Source organism: Dermacentor andersoni, chromosome 9, assembly GCF_023375885.2.
Source record: "Dermacentor andersoni chromosome 9, qqDerAnde1_hic_scaffold, whole genome shotgun sequence".
NCBI classification, from domain to species: Eukaryota; Metazoa; Arthropoda; class Arachnida; order Ixodida; family Ixodidae; genus Dermacentor; species Dermacentor andersoni.
Window position 1 is genome coordinate 23,768,250 of NC_092822.1, and position 13,044 is coordinate 23,781,293.

The following is a 13,044-nucleotide window of genomic DNA, read 5'->3' on the forward strand; positions in this document are numbered from 1 at the left end:
ATAAAGTGCCTCTAAGGCGCTGGTTCTCCGCATATATCAGTCCCAGGGCATGCGCAGAGGCCGTTAAACGCGATAAATGAACGATTAGGCAAAGAATAATTTCCCCCCTAAAATCGAAAAAATGGTAAGCCTATAGTGAAAATATCATTTTTCCGACGAAAAATAAAGTGCCTCTAAGGCGCTGGTTCTCCGCATATATCAGTCCCAGGACATGCGCAGAGGCCGTTAAACGCGATAAATGAACGATTAGGCAAAGAATAATTTCCCCCCTAAAATCGAAAAAATGGTAAGCCTATAGTGAAAATATCATTTTTCCGACGAAAAATAAAGTGCCTCTAAGGCGCCGGTTCTCCGCATATATCAGTCCCAGGACATGCGCGGAGGCCGTTAAACGCGATAAATGAACGATTAGGCAAAGAATAATTTCCCCCCTAAAATCGAAAAAATGGTAAGCCTAAAGCCCATGAAAATATCATTTTTCCGACGAAAAATAAAGTGCCTCTAAGGCGCTGGTTCTCCGCATATATCAGTCCCAGGACATGCGCGGAGGCCGTTAAACGCGATAAATGAACGATTAGGCAAAGAATAATTTCCCCCCTAAAATCGAAAAAATGGTAAGCCTAAAGCCCATGAAAATATCATTTTTCCGACGAAAAATAATGTGCCTCTAAGGCGCTGGTTCTCCGCATATATCAGTCCCAGGGCATGCGCGGAGGCCGTTAAACGCGATAAATGAACGATTAGGCAAAGAATAATTTCCCCCCTAAAATCGAAAAAATGGTAAGCCTATAGCCCATGAAAATATCATTTTTCCCACGAAAAATAATGTGCCTCTAAGGCGCTGGTTCTCCGCATATATCAGTCCCAGGGCATGCGCAGAGGCCGTTAAACGCGATAAATGAACGATTAGGCAAAGAATAATTTTCCCCCTAAAACCGAAAAAATGGTAAGCCTATAGCCCATGAAAATATCATTTTTCCGACGAAAAATAAAGTGCCTCTAAGGCGCCGGTTCTCCGCATATATCAGTCCCAGGGCATGCGCAGAGGCCGTTAAACGCGATAAATGAACGATTAGGCAAAGAATAATTTTCCCCCTAAAACCGAAAAAATGGTAAGCCTATAGCCCATGAAAATATCATTTTTCCAACGAAAAATAAAGTGCCTCTAAGGCGCAGGTTCTCCGCATATATCAGTCCCAGGACATGCGCAGAGGCCGTTAAACGCGATAAATGAACGATTAGGCAAAGAATAATTTCCCCCCTAAAATCGAAAAAATGGTAAGCCTATAGCCCATGAAAATATCATTTTTCCGACGAAAAATAAAGTGCCTCTAAGGCGCCGGTTCTCCGCATATATCAGTCCCAGGGCATGCGCAGAGGCCGTTAAACGCGATAAATGAACGATTAGGCAAAGAATAATTTCCTCCCTAAAATCGAAAAAATGGTAAGCCTATAGCCCATGAAAATATCATTTTTCCGACGAAAAATAAAGTGCCTCTAAGGCGCCGGTTCTCCGCATATATCAGTCCCAGGACATGCGCAGAGGCCGTTAAACGCGATAAATGAACGATTAGGCAAAGAATAATTTCCTCCCTAAAATCGAAAAAATGGTAAGCCTATAGCCCATGAAAATATCATTTTTCCGACGAAAAATAAAGTGCCTCTAAGGCGCAGGTTCTCCGCATATATCAGTCCCAGGACATGCGCAGAGGCCGTTAAACGCGATAAATGAACGATTAGGCAAAGAATAATTTCCCCCCTAAAATCGAAAAAATGGTAAGCCTATAGCCCATGAAAATATCATTTTTCCGACGAAAAATAAAGTGCCTCTAAGGCGCCGGTTCTCCGCATATATCAGTCCCAGGACATGCGCAGAGGCCGTTAAACGCGATAAATGAACGATTAGGCAAAGAATAATTTCCTCCCTAAAATCGAAAAAATGGTAAGCCTATAGCCCATGAAAATATCATTTTTCCGACGAAAAATAAAGTGCCTCTAAGGCGCAGGTTCTCCGCATATATCAGTCCCAGGACATGCGCAGAGGCCGTTAAACGCGATAAATGAACGATTAGGCAAAGAATAATTTCCCCCCTAAAATCGAAAAAATGGTAAGCCTATAGCCCATGAAAATATCATTTTTCCGACGAAAAATAAAGTGCCTCTAAGGCGCAGGTTCTCCGCATATATCAGTCCCAGGACATGCGCAGAGGCCGTTAAACGCGATAAATGAACGATTAGGCAAAGAATAATTTCCCCCCTAAAATCGAAAAAATGGTAAGCCTATAGCCCATGAAAATATCATTTTTCCGACGAAAAATAAAGTGCCTCTAAGGCGCCGGTTCTCCGCATATATCAGTCCCAGGGCATGCGCGGAGGCCGTTAAACGCGATAAATGAACGATTAGGCAAAGAATAATTTCCTCCCTAAAATCGAAAAAATGGTAAGCCTATAGCCCATGAAAATATCATTTTTCCGACGAAAAATAAAGTGCCTCTAAGGCGCAGGTTCTCCGCATATATCAGTCCCAGGACATGCGCAGAGGCCGTTAAACGCGATAAATGAACGATTAGGCAAAGAATAATTTCCCCCCTAAAATCGAAAAAATGGTAAGCCTATAGCCCATGAAAATATCATTTTTCCGACGAAAAATAAAGTGCCTCTAAGGCGCAGGTTCTCCGCATATATCAGTCCCAGGACATGCGCAGAGGCCGTTAAACGCGATAAATGAACGATTAGGCAAAGAATAATTTCCCCCCTAAAATCGAAAAAATGGTAAGCCTATAGCCCATGAAAATATCATTTTTCCGACGAAAAATAAAGTGCCTCTAAGGCGCCGGTTCTCCGCATATATCAGTCCCAGGGCATGCGCGGAGGCCGTTAAACGCGATAAATGAACGATTAGGCAAAGAATAATTTCCCCCCTAAAATCGAAAAAATGGTAAGCCTATAGCCCATGGAAATATCATTTTTCCGACGAAAAATAAAGTGCCTCTAAGGCGCCGGTTCTCCGCATATATCAGTCCCAGGGCATGCGCGGAGGCCGTTAAACGCGATAAATGAACGATTAGGCAAAGAATAATTTCCCCCCTAAAATCGAAAAAATGGTAAGCCTATAGCCCATGGAAATATCATTTTTCCGACAAAAAATAAAGTGCCTCTAAGGCGCCGGTTCTCCGCATATATCAGTCCCAGGGCATGCGCGGAGGCCGTTAAACGCGATAAATGAACGATTAGGCAAAGAATAATTTCCCCCCTAAAATCGAAAAAATGGTAAGCCTATAGCCCATGAAAATATCATTTTTCCGACGAAAAATAAAGTGCCTCTAAGGCGCCGGTTCTCCGCATATATCAGTCCCAGAGCATGCGCGGAGGCCGTTAAACGCGATAAATGAACGATTAGGCAAAGAATAATTTCCCCCCTAAAATCGAAAAAATGGTAAGCCTATAGCCCATGGAAATATCATTTTTCCGACGAAAAATAAAGTGCCTCTAAGGCGCCGGTTCTCCGCATATATCAGTCCCAGGGCATGCGCGGAGGCCGTTAAACGCGATAAATGAACGATTAGGCAAAGAATAATTTCCCCCCTAAAATCGAAAAAATGGTAAGCCTATAGCCCATGAAAATATCATTTTTCCGACGAAAAATAAAGTGCCTCTAAGGCGCAGGTTCTCCGCATATATCAGTCCCAGGGCATGCGCAGAGGCCGTTAAACGCGATAAATGAACGATTAGGCAAAGAATAATTTCCCCCCTAAAATCGAAAAAATGGTAAGCCTATAGCCCATGAAAATATCATTTTTCCGACGAAAAATAAAGTGCCTCTAAGGCGCAGGTTCTCCGCATATATCAGTCCCAGGACATGCGCAGAGGCCGTTAAACGCGATAAATGAACGATTAGGCAAAGAATAATTTCCCCCCTAAAATCGAAAAAATGGTAAGCCTATAGCCCATGGAAATATCATTTTTCCGACGAAAAATAAAGTGCCTCTAAGGCGCAGGTTCTCCGCATATATCAGTCCCAGGGCATGCGCGGAGGCCGTTAAACGCGATAAATGAACGATTAGGCAAAGAATAATTTCCCCCCTAAAATCGAAAAAATGGTAAGCCTATAGCCCATGAAAATATCATTTTTCCGACGAAAAATAAAGTGCCTCTAAGGCGCCGGTTCTCCGCATATATCAGTCCCAGGGCATGCGCGGAGGCCGTTAAACGCGATAAATGAACGATTAGGCAAAGAATAATTTCCCCCCTAAAATCGAAAAAATGGTAAGCCTATAGCCCATGGAAATATCATTTTTCCGACGAAAAATAAAGTGCCTCTAAGGCGCAGGTTCTCCGCATATATCAGTCCCAGGGCATGCGCGGAGGCCGTTAAACGCGATAAATGAACGATTAGGCAAAGAATAATTTCCCCCCTAAAATCGAAAAAATGGTAAGCCTATAGCCCATGGAAATATCATTTTTCCGACGAAAAATAAAGTGCCTCTAAGGCGCCGGTTCTCCGCATATATCAGTCCCAGGGCATGCGCGGAGGCCGTTAAACGCGATAAATGAACGATTAGGCAAAGAATAATTTCCCCCCTAAAATCGAAAAAATGGTAAGCCTATAGCCCATGGAAATATCATTTTTCCGACGAAAAATAAAGTGCCTCTAAGGCGCCGGTTCTACGCATATATCAGTCCCAGGGCATGCGCGGAGGCCGTTAAACGCGATAAATGAACGATTAGGCAAAGAATAATTTCCCCCCTAAAATCGAAAAAATGGTAAGCCTATAGCCCATGGAAATATCATTTTTCCGACGAAAAATAAAGTGCCTCTAAGGCGCCGGTTCTCCGCATATATCAGTCCCAGGGCATGCGCGGAGGCCGTTAAACGCGATAAATGAACGATTAGGCAAAGAATAATTTCCCCCCTAAAATCGAAAAAATGGTAAGCCTATAGCCCATGAAAATATCATTTTTCCGACGAAAAATAAAGTGCCTCTAAGGCGCCGGTTCTCCGCATATATCAGTCCCAGGGCATGCGCGGAGGCCGTTAAACGCGATAAATGAACGATTAGGCAAAGAATAATTTCCCCCCTAAAATCGAAAAAATGGTAAGCCTATAGCCCATGAAAATATCATTTTTCCGACGAAAAATAAAGTGCCTCTAAGGCGCCGGTTCTCCGCATATATCAGTCCCAGGGCATGCGCGGAGGCCGTTAAACGCGATAAATGAACGATTAGGCAAAGAATAATTTCCCCCCTAAAATCGAAAAAATGGTAAGCCTATATAGCCCATGAAAATATCATTTTTCCGACGAAAAATAAAGTGCCTCTAAGGCGCCGGTTCTCCGCATATATCAGTCCCAGGGCATGCGCGGAGGCCGTTAAACGCGATAAATGAACGATTAGGCGAAGAATAATTTCCCCCCTAAAATCGAAAAAATGGTAAGCCTATATAGCCCATGAAAATATCATTTTTCCGACGAAAAATAAAGTGCCTCTAAGGCGCCGGTTCTCCGCATATATCAGTCCCAGGGCATGCGCGGAGGCCGTTAAACGCGATAAAGGAACGATTAGGCGAAGAATAATTTCCCCCCTAAAATCGAAAAAATGGTAAGCCTATATAGCCCATGAAAATATCATTTTTCCGACGAAAAATAAAGTGCCTCTAAGGCGCCGGTTCTCCGCATATATCAGTCCCAGGGCATGCGCGGAGGCCGTTAAACGCGATAAAGGAACGATTAGGCGAAGAATAATTTCCCCCCTAAAATCGAAAAAATGGTAAGCCTATATAGCCCATGAAAATATCATTTTTCTGATGAAAAATAAAGTGCCTCTAAGGCGCCGGTTCTCCGCATATATCAGTCCCAGGGCATGCGCGGAGGCCGTTAAACGCGATAAAGGAACGATTAGGCGAAGAATAATTTCCCCCCTAAAATCGAAAAAATGGTAAGCCTATAGCCCATGAAAATATCATTTTTCTGATGAAAAATAAAGTGCCTCTAAGGCGCCGGTTCTCCGCATATATCAGTCCCAGGGCATGCGCGGAGGCCGTTAAACGCGATAAATGAACGATTAGGCGAAGAATAATTTTCCCCCTAAAATCGAAAAAATGGTAAGCCCATAGCCCATGAAAATATCATTTTTCCGACGAAAAATAAAGTGCCTCTAAGGCGCCGGTTCTCCGCATATATCAGTCCCGGGGCATGCGCGGAGGCCGTTAAACGCGATAAATGAACGATTAGGCAAAGAATAATTTCCCCCCTAAAATCGAAAAAATGGTAAGCCTATAGCCCATGGAAATATCATTTTTCCGACGAAAAATAAAGTGCCTCTAAGGCGCCGGTTCTCCGCATATATCAGTCCCAGGGCATGCGCGGAGGCCGTTAAACGCGATAAATGAACGATTAGGCGAAGAATAATTTTCCCCCTAAAATCGAAAAAATGGTAAGCCCATAGCCCATGAAAATATCATTTTTCCGACGAAAAATAAAGTGCCTCTAAGGCGCCGGTTCTCCGCATATATCAGTCCCAGGGCATGCGCGGAGGCCGTTAAACGCGATAAATGAACGATTAGGCAAAGAATAATTTCCCCCCTAAAATCGAAAAAATGGTAAGCCTATAGCCCATGGAAATATCATTTTTCCGACGAAAAATAAAGTGCCTCTAAGGCGCCGGTTCTCCGCATATATCAGTCCCAGGGCATGCGCGGAGGCCGTTAAACGCGATAAATGAACGATTAGGCAAAGAATAATTTCCCCCCTAAAATCGAAAAAATGGTAAGCCTATAGCCCATGGAAATATCATTTTTCCGACGAAAAATAAAGTGCCTCTAAGGCGCCGGTTCTCCGCATATATCAGTCCCAGGGCATGCGCGGAGGCCGTTAAACGCGATAAATGAACGATTAGGCAAAGAATAATTTCCCCCCTAAAATCGAAAAAATGGTAAGCCTATAGCCCATGGAAATATCATTTTTCCGACGAAAAATAAAGTGCCTCTAAGGCGCCGGTTCTCCGCATATATCAGTCCCAGGGCATGCGCGGAGGCCGTTAAACGCGATAAATGAACGATTAGGCAAAGAATAATTTCCCCCCTAAAATCGAAAAAATGGTAAGCCTATAGCCCATGGAAATATCATTTTTCCGACGAAAAATAAAGTGCCTCTAAGGCGCCGGTTCTCCGCATATATCAGTCCCAGGGCATGCGCGGAGGCCGTTAAACGCGATAAATGAACGATTAGGCAAAGAATAATTTCCCCCCTAAAATCGAAAAAATGGTAAGCCTATAGCCCATGGAAATATCATTTTTCCGACGAAAAATAAAGTGCCTCTAAGGCGCCGGTTCTCCGCATATATCAGTCCCAGGGCATGCGCGGAGGCCGTTAAACGCGATAAATGAACGATTAGGCAAAGAATAATTTCCCCCCTAAAATCGAAAAAATGGTAAGCCTATAGCCCATGGAAATATCATTTTTCCGACGAAAAATAAAGTGCCTCTAAGGCGCCGGTTCTCCGCATATATCAGTCCCAGGGCATGCGCGGAGGCCGTTAAACGCGATAAATGAACGATTAGGCAAAGAATAATTTCCCCCCTAAAATCGAAAAAATGGTAAGCCTATAGCCCATGGAAATATCATTTTTCCGACGAAAAATAAAGTGCCTCTAAGGCGCCGGTTCTCCGCATATATCAGTCCCAGGGCATGCGCGGAGGCCGTTAAACGCGATAAATGAACGATTAGGCAAAGAATAATTTCCCCCCTAAAATCGAAAAAATGGTAAGCCTATAGCCCATGGAAATATCATTTTTCCGACGAAAAATAAAGTGCCTCTAAGGCGCCGGTTCTCCGCATATATCAGTCCCAGGGCATGCGCGGAGGCCGTTAAACGCGATAAATGAACGATTAGGCGAAGAATAATTTTCCCCCTAAAATCGAAAAAATGGTAAGCCCATAGCCCATGAAAATATGATTTTTCCGACGAAAAATTTTCAAATCGGCTTGCTTTTGGGAAAAATGTTAAGGCTATAATAGCCCAGGAAACTTTCGATTCCGTGAAGAATTTTCACTTCTACCAAAAGGCGCTTTTCATGTCGCCTAAATTATTCCCCGCGATAATGCGCGTGCTCAGCAGGGGTTTACGCCAAGAATAAACGTAGGTTTGAAAATCGGCTTTCTTGGGGGCAAACGCTAAGGCTAATGTAAAATTTCGGTGTTGCCAATTCTTCACAAAAAGCGGCGGTGCGGCGCCCAAATGTTTCCCCGTGTCAACACGCGTGCCAAGAACCGATTCACACAAAGAATAATATAAACTGGCTCGCGCAAACCGAGATGAGCATTTGCTGTTTGTTATGCGTCAGCATGTGCGTGGGAAGTGATGTATGAGAAGAACGAGTGTTTTAGAGAGAACTTGTACCGCTCTGAAAGAATATATTCTTGGGCACATACGCTTACCGTTTCTTTCGTGTCATTTTGCCGAGAACATCAATCTGAGATTATTCGTTTATTTAATACGTAAATCGGCGTCAGTACGCAGGTGGGGAGTGATATATATTCATTGCATGTAGAATAAGCATGGAATGTGGCGAAGATACGTGATCTCCCGCCGAAAGCCCCGATCTTCGCACTACCCTCGGCCGATTTTCAACCGACAACTGCAGCTCGCAATGAATGACGGCGTAATTTCCTGATTTTAACGCTTAGCGTTACGATCTGATGACTAAAAAACGGCGTTGCCAAATCTCTAAACAACGCTTCTTACCCACACCGGCAGTGAACAAAGGCCGAGTCAATTCCTTAGATGTATTAGGGGGATTAAAAAAATGAAATTATGAGGCTTTACGTGCCGAAACCACTTTCTGATTATGAGGCACGCCGTAATGGGGGACTCCGGAAATTTAGACCACTTGGGGTTCTTTAACGTGCACCTAAATCTATGTACACGGATGTTTTGGCATTTCGCCCACATCGAAATGCGGCCTTTGTAGCCGGGATTCGATCGCGCGACCTCGTGCTCGGCAGCCTAACACCATAGCCACTGAGCAACCACGACGGGTTATTAGGGGGGGATGAATTTAAATACACGTAATAATAAAGATATGTAAATGGTACAGCTAGTGCATTGTGTTCGCAAGGCTCTTTGATGTTTGATTTGATTTATTGATTTCCATTTACACACACACACATGTACAGAGGAGTGGTAAATGGAGGTGGATGAGGGAAAAAAGCCGCACAGACGCGGCTTGAGGTAACCTCACCCCCTTAGGTACAATATGGCTGCATGGGGTAACACATCAAGCGCCATATAAATTACATTTACCTAGTGGCCATAAAACATTGCAGTTATACAATAACTGCAATGTTGTTGCAATATGTGTTCCTATTTCTCACCAGTCCAATACTGAAGGTGGCGGTGACGAAAACGGATAGTAATCGGCTTCGGCGGCCGTTTTAAAGCGATAGCTTGCTTTCGCTCTAAATATAGAACAGCATGAGAGAAACAAATTAATTTTTAAATGCTTCTGAAGCATTTCTATGCTTACCCAACAAGAATACCCTCCGTCCGCCCCGTAAGACGATCGCTTTCAAGATGGTGCCCGCAGCAGCGAACGGATTGCAACCTTCGTGCTGCATCTCGCTTCAACGCCAACGAAGCAGCGGTGAACACAGCTCACACGAAGCTATCGGCTCACGATCGCTTTCAAGATGGCGCCCGCAGCAGCGAACGGATTGTAACCTTCGTGCTGCATCTCGCTTCAACGCCAACGAAGCGGCGGTGAACACAGCTCACACGAAGCTATCAGCTCACGGCGCACTCTGTCCCTATTGCAGATCGCTTTCAAGACAGGGGCCGGCGCGGCCGCGCCGTAGGCAGCTACCGCCGGTGCACGGTTGATCGCGGTTCATAATGGTTCAACGCGGGTTAATAAGGCGCTAAAGATCGATAACAGCTCATAATGATCGGGACGTCATCAGCGCACCTGGCACCGCCTCCTGCGGTACTTTGCTTGCGTTATCAATGCACCTTGCGCCGCCGTTCTCACCAGTTCGTTTCGTCGCAGCGCTGTCGTTTGTACTGGCAGGATTAAGTTTCATAACATTGGCCACTACACCAGGCTACGTGGAGGTGAGCTAGCGGCACAATACGTACGCATACTTTGACAACTCCCAGAGAAGCTTGTGCGTCCTCTTTCTTCTTTTTTTTTTTTTGTCAGTGAAGAGCGGCACGTATACCCAGTGTGTTATACCCAGTGACCCAAGTTTGAGTTTGAGCTTCGTCGAAGATTCCCAGGTATCCAGTTACGCTTAGCTGGCGACCCAAAACGGCGTAAAAAGACGCTGACTGACGAGCGGTCGCCAAGTTCTACTGCCGAGATGCTGCAGTCGACGCACGTTGATCATGTATCCGTACGGCAAAATTTGCCATCTTAAGAGGAAGCTTTAGCTCGGGCCCAACTGCGACACGGCCAGACATGTAAAACGCAATAACGTTTTTCCGAGATAATCCCTGGACCGATTTTAATGAAATTTGTTGCATTTGCAAGAGAAAGTTAAATTCTAGTGACTGTTTGAAGCGGAATTTCGGTTTAGAGCCTGAATTTCGTTACACAAACTTTTAAAAATTCAGAAATTTGAATAATATAGTAGCACAAAGTTTACGAATTCATAGCTCTGTATCAAGAACATATATCGCTGTTCTGTAAACGGCATCTATTAGATCATTGAAAGCTGACATATTCGATGTTATTATATATTACGTGAATTATATTCTTACGAGATTTTAAAGGGACCCTGAAACGATTTTGACGATTTTCTACAAACGTACTGAGTCGTTAGAGTAGGTCCTTCTGATCATTAATTGACACATCTAAGTGCTCCGCGTAAAGCGTGTAATTTATTGTAAGGTTTTAAAAATGCACATCGCTGCCGATCGGAGCACGCTGCTCGGCGGAATTTTAAGCCGCCCCTACCCATATGACGAAAATCACCCATATGACGTCAGTGGGGCGAGCTATCCGATTGGCTGACCAGGGCGCGTGAACAATAATTTTTCCAACTTTATGGTAAACAAATGATCTTCGTAATAGTTGGAATGTTAGTTCATTTGTTTTTATAAACAGAAAGTAACATAAAGAGAATGCACAAGAACGACTTTTCAATACAATTAAGCACTTCCGGCACACAGCAAGTGTCGTCTGCTTGTGTTAAAACGTACTCCATTTTGACGAGAGCTCCGCGGTCAGAGTCGGTCTCAGTGTTTTCGCGAGCACTATGATTCGACTTTGTTGCTTTGTGGACTGCAAACGTAGCGACTGGCAATATGTCAAGCTGCGACATCGTGTCCCTCTGCAAGGCAGCATACGAGCGAGCTGTCTGCTGCGCATCGGACTGCCGCTATCCGATCGGCGCCAGGGTTTGCGCGTTTGTGGCCGTCACTTTACACCGGAAAATTACTAACGGAATAGCGTTTCGCGAGTCCGGTATTAGGGCAAATGTAAGCGCAAGGGGACAGGGTCTGGCCGCTTGACTGTGCCGTAACGGGATGAGCCATGGGATGAGCAGAATCGCAAATGCGAATGGTCTGCACGGTGCAGCCACCTGGTGGCACAGAGCTCAACCATACACAGTAGCAGTAACGAAGTGTATTCTTCTTTGGCTGCTGGTGTGTATTTTTCGCAGGAGTGTAATCATCAACACTTTGTTTTTATATATGTTTAAAATGTTTTACACTTGGTTAGAGCAATATTAGCGATTTGTTTGGCTGGTTAAGCACTGCGCCAACAAGTGGCTGGAGCGTGCAGACCGATCAGGCCGCACGTACATGCACGTACGTCTACGCTAAAGTTCCTTCATCAGCTTGAGTTTATGCCTCCAGTCCTTTGCCGATATGACCAGCTTGCCTGTGGTTACCGGAATACCAGACACGTTCGGCGCTACGACAGAATGCTCGCAACGCACGCTGCTTCGATAGCTCTCGCTTGGGGTCGACGGCCGAGGTTTCACGCGGGCGGGGGCGGGCTCCAAAACAACCGGAAGTGGACGATGTGAAGTCGCATCGTGACGCGAAACCAGTGAAGGCGGAGCTTAGCCCCGATCGCTCGGCGAACGAGTTGAGGAGGAAAAGCATGACTAGGGAGGAGGGTAACATCTAATCGCTTGAAGCTCCATTAATACGTAACGCTTCACTTAAATTGTGGTGTGAATGTTCTACTTAAGCTGTACCCTACGCGTCTACAAAATTTGTCCGAACCGTTTCAGGGGTCCTTTAAGTTTTTCTTTTAATTGCAACAAACTTCGCCAAATTTGGTGCAGTGGTTACCGAGAAAAACGAATTCTCCTTTTACATGTATTTAGATAAGAGCACCGGAGCTAGAGCTTCCTCTTAAGTACCACTGCTCGGAAAATACCTTCGTTGCTCAGACGTAGAACATTTTTGGAAATCGTCCATTATCTAACATCTAGCTACGATATGGCGCACTGCGTCGCAAGAGGAGAGCGCAGCTACCAAGGTGCCATGTTCTCTCCCAGTCGACCGTTCTGTACTTGCTGTGGGCACACAGTGCTCGTTGCTGGAGGTCATGGGGCTGTCGTGCAAGTTGTGAATGCGCCGCACGGCTACCGCTGACAACAGTGCCTGACGGCACGGGGCTCTGCAGTCGCCTCGACCTTCTCTCCCTTCTTTATGTCCTCCTCCCCTTCCCCAAGGCAATCAGTCGGCGTGCTCCCTAAAGGGCTGCAGGGAATGGCGCCTCTTCCTGTTCACGATCACACACACACACTCTCTCTCACGCTCTCCCTGCTGCGCGCGGTCCCGAGAAGGCACTTCGCCGTCGTTGCCAGAGATTAGCAATACAACATTGTAATCGCCCTAGACCGCAGTAAACAAAGCGCGATTGCTTCTCCGTCGAACAGCCGCGATCCGCCGTCGCTCTTGCTCATGAAGCAACGCCGGGAACTTAAGTGTGTTGCTGGCGTGTGTTCGTACGTTTCAAAGCACCCAACTGCGAAGCAGTTGTTTCAAGACACCGCTGAAGGCTGACAGAAGCGTTTATCACGATCAAGA